Source organism: Corylus avellana, chromosome 1 (assembly GCF_965113065.1).
Source record: "Corylus avellana chromosome 1, dhCorAvel1.hap1.2, whole genome shotgun sequence".
Lineage (NCBI taxonomy): Eukaryota > Viridiplantae > Streptophyta > Magnoliopsida > Fagales > Betulaceae > Corylus > Corylus avellana.
Window position 1 is genome coordinate 23,781,552 of NC_142490.1, and position 10,848 is coordinate 23,792,399.

At 37.7% G+C, this 10,848-nt stretch overlaps 2 pseudogenes; both read right to left on the minus strand.

Annotated features, from left to right (window-relative positions):
* Nucleotides 1-1,741: 1,741 nt before the first annotated feature.
* On the minus strand, nucleotides 1,742-5,660 carry LOC148588144 (uncharacterized; annotated as a pseudogene).
* Nucleotides 5,661-6,079: 419 nt separating this feature from the next.
* LOC148588145 (uncharacterized) lies at nucleotides 6,080-8,295 on the minus strand (annotated as a pseudogene).
* Between the last annotated feature and the right edge of the window lie 2,553 nt (nucleotides 8,296-10,848).

A 10,848-nucleotide genomic window follows, 5' to 3' on the forward strand; every position in this document is an offset into this window, starting at 1 on the left:
AATTGTTAGCCCTAACCACCCCTAATCCCTCCTTCATAATGTGTGCCATGTGACATGATTTTATTGGATTAACTTAGCGCACTGAAATATGTTAAAAGTAACAATTCTCTTTTATTACTTTACTGACAACTTTTCATGCATTTTGTAGAAAAACTTAGTGAGAAAGGAAGAATGATTATTATTTATTAAAGGGCAAATGACATGATATTTGATGAAAGAATATAAGATTTTGGTGGTATACGTGTATGTCACCCTGTGAAAGAAATCCACTTGATAGGGAAAGACTTTCCTCACAATCTGCAATAATTTTTTTTTTTCTTGCAAAGTTTTTCAAAATCTCTCTTGTTTTTTGCGGTTAAATAATAAATATTATTTAACATTTCCCTTTCAAAAATTTCATAAAGTACAAAAATCTTCCTGCCAAGTCACGAGTCATTTGATCTTTTGATTACTTTTTTTTTTTTTTTTTTTTTTTTTTTTAAAGGAGGTTTTGGTGTGTGGGCATTGGGAGAATAATTTAGACTTTTAGTAGAAGGATAAAGTCTCACGTGAGGGTCCCACCAATCTTTTTTTTTTTTTTAACTGAACTAATTTTTTCTTTTTCTTTTTTATATAAGTCTCAACTAATTTTTTTTTTTTTTTTTTTTTTTTTTTTTTTTTTCACTTGTTTTATTTTTGTTTTCTAACTGTGAAGAGACTAATTGCTCAATAAAAAGTTAAATAGACTCTTCTATCTTTCAAATCAACCAGAAATAAATGATAAAAAATGTTTAAACGTCTTTTATTTATTTATTTATTTATTGTCATTCTCTTGTATATTTTTTAAAAAACATAATAACAAATAATTTAAACACAAAGTACTTTTAAAAATGTAAAAAGAGTTTTAACTTTTTATGTCACATTACATTAATTTTTTTTTTCAAACTAAAAATACAACAGTACATTTTTTTTTTGGGAGAGAAAGATATAAAAAGTTGTTTGATAATAATGAGGGAAAATTACACTTTACCCCCTCAATGTTTGGGGCAATTTTCAATTCAACCTCAAATGTTTTAATTTTTGCAATGCACCCCCAAACTTTCAAATTTTTGCAATTCGACCAATTTTATCCCAAAATTTTTATATTGCTCCTATTTATATTTTTTAATAAAAAAAAAATTGAGGGTGCAAAAATGGCCAGATAGCCAAAGGGGTGACTACGGCCACCCCGATTTTTTTTTAATTTTTTTTTTTAATAAAAAGCAAATTGCACAAAAGCTAAACAAATTAAAATATTTATTGCAACTAAATATCAAAATCATTATTCTCTCGACTCCACTCTTAATTTGATGTTGAGGGGAGGAGATATATTATATAATATACCATTTGGCACAGATGGCTTAATATGGGCCGTTCGCTGCTTTGCTTTGCTTTGTTCATTTTCACAAGCTTCATAAGTTATGGTCTATTACCTATTCTAACATAAGCCTTTTTTTCTTTCTAATTAAAAGGGGGAGAAAGGGACTACAAGGGAGGGTCCTTCTCACTCTTGATCCGGATGGAAGAAAGAATGAGGGAACCTAGGGGGAATGCTACCAAAAAGAAGATGGGTAACGACCCATTTATCTAACACATGTGCACGAAAATTGGCACATTTGGACACTTTTGAAGCATTCCAGCTTCGAAAGATCAACACAAATGTCAGAAATAACAGAAATAAAATGCCAAGAAGAAAAAAGAGCAGGCTAATTCACTGCTAAAATCACCAGAAGTGCATCCCCTTCAAGGAGAAAACATCCAAACCAGAAGACCGAGCCAACCGAGTAGCAAGAAGAGTAGCCGTGTCTTCTCCTAAAAGGACATCAGAGGAATGGAGCTTCAAGGAAGCAGCAATAAAAATCTCCCCAAAAGAGTCACTAAGAACTATTGCGGCAATTGCAAAATTGCCTCCAATGGCAACATCAAAATTCCCCTTGATACTACCCACAAGAGGAGGAATCCATAAGGAGGGGAGAGATGCATTTTTCTAGGCCGAGAGATGGAAGCCCAAACTAGAATGAAGTTGCTGAGTAACCTTAACCGGATCTGGTTGGGAAGCCTCATGAATCAATTTATTCCTGGACAACCAAATTAAATCCAAAGTGAGAATAGCAAAAAATTGAAAATGACAAACATCAGCAATAGGAGTAGCCAACTTTTCAGCTGGATAAACAACAGTAAGAATCCACTCGTGAATAGGTCTGGACGAGTAAGAGGAGATCATATTAAGCCAAGAAGAGCTACTCCAAAGAGCACGGGCCAGATTACACTCCAAGAACATATGAGTCAAGGTCTTAAGAGGACCTTTACAGAAAGGGCACACCCATGCATTAGAATCCTCAGAGACAACAAACCTACCAATATTAGCACTAGAAGGAAGCAAATCCCAAGCAATCTTGAAGCTTGAGGCCCCAAAGAGCTTGCCAATTAGCCGGAGAGAGAGGGGAAGATCTGCTAGCTGTAGACAAAGAGACTTCACGAGCAGATCTCACACAGAAAAGTCCAGAAGGAGAGGGCACCCAAGTCCATTTATTTGTTAAACTAACCTAGGGAATATAAATGCTAAGAATGCTTGAAACCGTGGAGGGAGAGAAAAGATCTCTCAAAAGATCCGCATTCCAAGAATGCACACCAGGGAGCAAAAGATCAGCCATAAAAAAAATCAAGAAGCTCAGTAAGAAGAGCATTCAGCCTGGGCTTAAAATTTGGCAAAAAAGGAATCTCAGGAGAACTCCAAATAGGGATATTCATGCCAGTAGAGATAGACCAACAAGCTCCTTTCTCCACAACCTTCCTATTCTTCAGCAACCCTTTCCAAATCCAAGAAGAAACAGGATTATAAAGAGCCTCCAAAAAAGAAATACCATGCTGCTAATACTTTCCCCTAAGGGCATCAACCCAAAGAAGAGGCTCATTTGAAGTCAACTTCCAACCAAGCTGAGCCAACAAAGAGTTATTTAGAAATTCCATTGAGCTAATATCTAGCCCACCCAAACTCTTTGGTTGGGAGATGCTATCCCAAGAAAGAAAAGAGAGGTTGTGCCTTTTTTCTTGAGGGAAACCCCACTAGAATTTTCTTAAAACTGAATCAATCTCTGAACAAAGAGACGTAGGAATAAGAAAGAGAGACATAATATATGTAGGGATGGCATTTAACACAGATTTCAAAAGTGTGGTTCTTGCAGCCTCAGATAAGAGTCTTGCTTTCCAACCAGTCACCTTAGCAAAAATTCTGTACTTGAGCTCAAAAAAAGAATCCTTCTTATTCCTGAGAATAAACATAGGGATCCCCAAATACTTGGCACGAGCTGGGATAGGAGGCAGCTTGAGGACGCTATCAACAGAAGCCTTTACAGCAGGCTTACAATTCTTACTAAAGAAAATTGCAGACTTGGCTTGATTAATACATTGCCCAGACTAGAGGGAATAAGAAGTAAGGCATTTGAGAATAACATTAGCTTAAGCCATATTTGCCTTGGAAAAAATCATGACATCATCTGCAAAAAATAGATGAGAAATTGGAGGACTCATTCTGGCAATTTTAATACCATGGAGAGCACCGAAATTTTCTTCCCTTAATAAAAGCCTCAAAAGGATTTCAGAGCCAAGAATAAAGAGGAAGGGAGACAGAGGGTCCCCTTGCCTCAAACCCCTAGAGGGAAAAAACTTGCCAAAAGGAGCACCATCAAGTAGAATGGAGAAGGAAGAGGTGGTAATACATTGGCTTATCCAATTAATCCAAGTGGGCTGGAAACCAAGAAGCTCCATAATTTTCAAAATAAAGCTCCATTCCATTGAGTCAAAGGCCTTTTCCATATCCAATTTAAAGCCATAAGTCCACCATTCCCTCTTTTCTGTCCCATAGAATGAAAAACTTCATGCGCCAAAATAAAATTATCATGGATAGATCTCCCTTTTTAAAAAAAGCAGATTGCATGGGAGAGACGATTTTATGAAGAAGAGGTTTAAGCCTATTCGACAAGATTTTTAAAATGATCTTGTAGTTGAAATTGGTAAGACTGATATGCCTAAATTGATTCACCCTTGAAGGATTATCCACCTTAGGGATGGGAGCAGTATTAATATGATTGAACTCCTTAGCTATAAACCACCTCTAAAAAAAGATTGCATTGAGGCAATAACACTAAGCTTCACAATAGGCCAGTAAGATTTGTAAAAAAGCCTTGTCATAGCATCAGGACCAGGAGCTTTATTAAGACCAAGATCAGTGATAGCCGAAAAAATTTCCCCTTCAGTAGGAATTACACACAAAGCCATATTTTCTTCATTAGTTATCACTTTCTCCACCAAACTAGAGAGATCATCATCAAAAGAGAGGTGAGTAGTAGTAAAACGGGAATTAAAATGATCCACCAGCAAAGAACCAATATTCTCCCTACCCATAACACTGACCCCATTATCAAAAAGACAAAAGATGGAGTTGTACCTACGACGACAAGCAGTAGAGGTATGAAAAAATTTGGTATTAAGGTCCGTGCAAGAAAGCCATAACTCCCTTGATTTTTGTTTCCACAAAACTTCTTCATGAAGGAGTTGCTCTTGGAGAGCCTTTTGAAGAAGCACTTCTCTGGCTGCACTACTGGAGAAGTGAGGAGAGGCTTGAATAACACCAATTTGGGCCATAAGAGACTTAATCTGAGTCTAAATATGACCAAAATGAAGAGTGTTCCAAGACTTTAAAGCTGATTTTGTTTTCTTCCACTTCCTGCTCAACGAGAAAGCTGAAGAACCTTCCACCTCAACGAACGAAGCTTCAGCTACCACTGAGTGACTAGCCTGATCACGAGTCCAAAAGGCTTCAAAACGAAAAGGCTTGGGAAAATTTTGGTAGGTACTAGAGGTAGACAGCAAGATAGGGCAGTGATCCGAATAAACCCCAAAAAATTGTTAATCAAAGAATTGGGGAAAAGAGACACCCAATCTTGATTAGCCAAGAGGTGATCTAATCTTTCCCTGATGTTTGCTATACCAGAACGACAATTACTCCAAGCAAAATTATTACCAACAAAACCCAAATCAATAAGAGCATTAGTCTATACAAAATCAACAAAATCTGTATGCGAAGTAGTCCCAAAGCTACAACCACCACACTTATCAGCAGAAGACAAAATCGCATTAAAATCTCCCAACAAAAGCCAAGCTCCACCAAAAAAGCAGCCCAAAGCAGAAAAGTTGGACAAGAGAGCAAAACGATTTTGTATAGTATGAGGAACATACACATAGAAAATTAACCAAGAGCGTTGAAGAGGATCAGAAACCACCATACAGGAGATGTGGTGCTGATCAAGACGAAAGTAAAGCCATATTTCCAAGTCACAAAAAGACCTCAACTTAAGCCAACATGAGGAAATTCTAGCCAAGCAAAGAAACCCAAGTGAGAAAGAGAGTTCCAGAAGCGAGAAGATAAAACCTTAGTTTCAGACAAGAAGAGAACATCAGGCCTATGCTTCCTAATTAGGGCTCGTAAGGTACGAATAGTCAGAGCACAAGCCAACCCCCGACAATTCCAAGCCAAGATTTTCATTGTGGCGGTGGGGGCTGGATGAAACCAGCCACCCCATCCAAAAGCGAACCACTAGAGGAAGATACATCAACTTCCTTATCACACAATTCCCTGCCATCGCAGTCACCATAGGAAGAGCTAGAACAAGGCTTGGATTTTTTGGGAGGATGAGGATCATAACTAGAAGAGGATAAAGAAGGTGAGGGCAATTTGTGGTAAGGGTGAAAACGTTTTTGGAGAAGGTAGCGAGAGGATATTTTGGAGGTTTCAGATGAGTAAGAGAAGAGTATTTTTCAATAGGTGGGGATGCCTTTACTATAGAAGGGATAGTTGCAAGAGGATTAGTAATGGAAAGAGAAGCAAACGTGGGAGTTAGAGCACAAGTGTCGTTTGGAGAACTAGTTACTAACGAACTAGTTAGAACAAAAGGGGTGGGCCAGTAGAGCTATTGGGAGTGGACCACAAATTATTGGAAATATTGAGCTGTAGGCTATTAGCAACATGGGCAAACATTAATAAGGAAGAGATAGGGTTCAGCTAAAAGTTTATAAGGGGGGACTTTTTCGTGAATGCAGATGTGAGGGAAGGTAAGGGTTTAATCACCGAGAGAAAATCGGGGCTCGATGAGGTGGGTTTGGTGGAGATGGGATAGGCCAGCTTTGCAAGGGAAGGGACGCTTGAACGAGTGGGACTGAGTTGGGATGAGTCACCAATGCTAAAAACTTGTACTGACTCACCAGGGTCAGGAGCCTGAACTTGAGAACTAATCCCATACATTGCTGGAGAGACCTGGGACATTGCCAGAGAGACCTGGAAGCTTCTAGGAGACAGCAACAGTTTTACTCGATTAGCATAAGGAGATTTTACTTTAAGCTTAGGACCAAATATTCCAGAATCAGGGGGATGAGGGATCACTGGGCATGCAAAAGATAAATGCCCAAGCCTTCCACACGCATAGTAAAACTCAGATAAACGTTCATACTGATAAAAAACTTGAGTTGGTGACTTAGGAGGATGCTGAAGAATAAAACCCGTAGCCAAAGGTTCATCAAGAGGAATAAGAACACAGATTCTCAAAAAGCCTACAAGGCTTTATATTATCCATGTTATCAACTTCAACCAGACCCTCAAGACTTTCAGCAATAATAGTTGCATTAACAACAATCATTTTATCTAGTTGAAGTCCAAGAACCTGAACCCAGATAGCTGCCTTCGAAAAACCAATATCATCAAAAGTTTCATCGTTTTCCTAACGCTTCAAAAATAAAGGAGATCCATTGATATTCCAAGGAGAGTTGTTAAGAACCCTAGATAGATCCTCCGGATCTTCAAAGGTAAATACCATTTTGTTATCATCTTTATCCTCAGTGGTAAGAGACTTCACAAATTGCCAAGCTTGCAAAATGTTCTTTTTTATAGCAATCTTAGACACAGGTTTAAGGGAGATGATCTTCCCTACTAAGGTGAGAGAGGGAGGGAGAGGAAGGTTGATGGGATGATCACCCAAGATGGGAGCAGAGGGGTCAGAACAGTGGAGAGCATTTGTGTGAGTGATGACTGATGAGATCATTTATTTCATTACACATTTCATTACATGCTCAGGGCAACATCAACCTTGAGGAATATCTATTAGACACGGGATAGAACATCAATATAGCAAGGAGGATAAATGAACATGCTAAGGCAAACCGGTACTTCATCTCCTTTGCATGAAATTTGTTCTTTTGCGTTTGTAATTGCATTTCAAAATTAACAAATGTAACCTCCATTGTGGCCTTATATTCAGCAACTTCAATCTTGCATTTCAAAATTTCATTCAAGATTGTTGTTCCAATCTGAGCAAGCTCAGTCTTCAAATTCTCGTGTCACTCAAACAGTTTTGAAACCACTCACTTACCATGTTGACAAATATTTATATCTACCCATTTGAAAAAGCCACATCCACGGTTGTCTGAATTCTACACAATCAGATCAACATAAATAAGATCTCACACAACTATTATGTACCATAAGCCACCAACACTATTTATTGACAAAATAGTGTATCTGGCTTCAACCAAAAATGCTTTATTCCAAATCCTTCTTAGAGTTTCAAAATCAATCAAAATATATCACAACCAATTTCATGAACAAATTAAACCTTAAACCATACTCAGCTAGCATGACCATTTAACCAAAAACATCGAACCAAATCACCATACTCAACTATCATGGCTATTACTTATATCGAACCAAAGTACCCAGCTAAAATACCCAGTTAAGCAAACAAATTTAAGCAAATACCCAGCCAAGCAAACAAATTTCAGCAAATACCCAGCTCAAATACTCAGCCAAGCAAACAAATTTTAGCAAATACCCAGATAAGCAAACAAATTTCAGCAAATACCTAGCTCAAATGCCCAACCAAGCAAACAAATTTCATCAAAACACTCAGCCCACATTTTCCTATAAGCAAACAAATTTCAACAAATACACAGCTAAAAACTGTACCATCCCCAACCGAATAAAAATACCCAAAGCAAATAAAATAGCCCACAATTGCGAGAAAAAAATAAGATCAAGAGCTGGGTTGCGAGAAAAAATGCCAAAAAAAATCTTACCACATAATTTGCATATGTATAAAACCTTTTACCGAAATTCAGTAGCGTGAATGCTATTAAGATGCGTGATCTCCTCCCACATTTGCACATTGGATTGTTGGTTCCTGTTCCTGTGTCGATGACTTCACTGACTTCACTGTCGGCTTGATCCATAGTGGATATCAAATGGGTATAACGAAGCAAAATGATGAAATGGTCAACACGAAGAAGAAGAAGAAGAAAAGAGGGGCTACCCAAAGAAGAAGAAAAAGAAAAGTGGGGCTTTCAGTATGTGGGTATGAACAAAAGAAGAAGAAGCAAATGATTAAATGGTGAAGAAGCAGGGAAAGAAAGAAGAGACTTCAATAAAGTTTCAAGGGTAAAACGGGGCTTTCAATAAGTTTTCCCTCACATGCGTGGCATGTGCGAGCTCTTCCGTTAGGATTTCACAGAAAATCCTAATGGAAGAAGCAAAGTAAACGAAACTAAAACTTTGATACATGAAAGTGAGAGTTTTTGAACAATGGGAGGTATTTGCAAAGAAATCCTAACGGAAGAAGCAAAGTAAACGAAACTAAAACTTTGATACATGAAAGTGAGAGTTTTTGAACAATGGGGAGTGTCTGCAAAAAACGCGAAAGTTTGGGGGTAGGTGAAGTTTCCCTTTTTTTTTTGTCTGTGCTATACAGGAAAGGGAAGGAGACATTTTTTGAAGGTTAAAAAGTAACTTACTAGCGCAGAAAAAAATCCATTGCATCCTTTGTTTTCTTCAGAATATTATTCTTGTATTCCATGTGTGGAATATGAAGATCATCCTCTAAAGAAGTGAGGCTAACAGCCAGAGCAAACTGAGTGATAGCAGCCCAGCAGGAAGAAATTGTTTTGTAGGGATCCTGGCCCACTATACCAAGACCAAAACCCTGGGGAGGGGTTTGGTAGTAAAACTTATTGCTCTGAAAATTGTTTGTAGAATGATAGAAATTGTTAGCAGATAGATGGAGAGGGAAGACATTTTCTGTCAGAAATGAGGATTTACTTTGGATGAAACTATGGAGAACTTATAAAAAGATTCGTAAGCCCAAAGCTATTGTTGGTAAAAATGGACTGCGAAATTCTCAGAGCAAGCCCAGTGAAAGTTCCAGGCTTTTCGAAAAAATTCAATGTCGATCTTTCGGTCGGGAAGAGAGGGTTGGGGGCCAGGGAGGAGGGAGAGTAAGAAGCTTTAAGCTGGGAACAAAGCTTGGACCAATCTCTCCCGTCGATTTTTCTTTCGAGAGTATCGCCTATATCACAGTCAGGCAATCCAAATTTCAAGCTAAGCTTTTATGTTACAGTCACCCAATAAAGACATTCCCACCCAAAAATTAACACTAAAAAAACATGGCAGGATTATCAACAAACCAAGATCACCCCGCCTTTTGATGGGATTTGTCAGCTAATGGCTTTTCTTCCACTTTCTACCTTCTTGGAAGAAAGAGGTCCATAGAAAACTTTTGAAACTTTGCCGGAAATGGCGTATATTTCCATAGCAAGATGGTGTTCTTAATTTTCAATCTTCTTCTATAAATAGAAGTCCTTGTGGGTGGTCCTAATTACACGGTGACTCTCATGACTATATTCTACTTTGCTTTCTCAATTATGCTTCATAATTTTTAGACCTAGCTAGCTAGTTAGCATATATGCTCTGTTTATTACACGCGTTTATTTTTAAAGTCATGAAGAAGAAGATTAGAACAAAGCGTTTATTTATTTTTTTTCTAGGCTATACAAGAAAGGGAACGAGACAAATTTTTTGAAGGTTAAAAAGTAACTTACTAGCGTAGAAAAAAATCTTGGCTCCGCAATTGACCTTGAGGTTGGCCGTGCGCCAACCCATGGGCCGGGGCGGCGGCGAGTCACCCCATCTCCCTCCTCTACAACCCTCTACATTTTTTTTAAAAAAAAAATAATTAATAAAACCTTATATAATCAAGTGTAGTTGTGCATTTTTTCTTAATGTATTTTATGCTAATGTGTCTACTTGTGAATGGTGGGCAGAAAACTATGGGTTTGGCCACCCCTAGGGCCAAACCCATAAACACAATTTTAAGTGTGATAAAATTGTTTGGGGGATTCCATGTTTCTTGTTGAATTATCGAGATGTGCAATCTTTGGACCAATAAGAGATAGTGATATTGCAAAATTCTCCATGCTTATTAGTTTTACATTTTGATCCAACTACAAGTTTTCAACCAATGCAGCCCATACACGTACCCTTCAAAATGACGAACTTTTATTCACCTTGGGATGACTTTATATTCCAAAATGGGAAAGTGTTGTGTTTTTCTCTATCTTTCAAAAGTGGAAAAAGTTAAGAAGATCCTTTGAAGTTTGAGGTATTTTTTAATTTGAACCCTAATATTTAAAAATTTATAATGTATCTCCTTAATATTTAAAAAATTTACAATTGGGACCTTCCGTTACTAATTTCTGTCTAAATAGACGGAAATCATCCCACGTGCATCTCACATGGGAACAATATGCTAAAACTTCCAATTTTACACCCAACTTAGATATTGAAATGACGTGATTACCCCCACATTAAACTCAAAGCTTTTTTTTTTTTTTTTTTTTGACAGCGTCAACCCTCCTTTTGAACCTCACCCACACTAGTCCTTCTCCTTTTGTGGCACAGCCAGACAATTCATATTAGGGGTACTGCTAAAATTTTTTTTAGGGTGCCGAGTG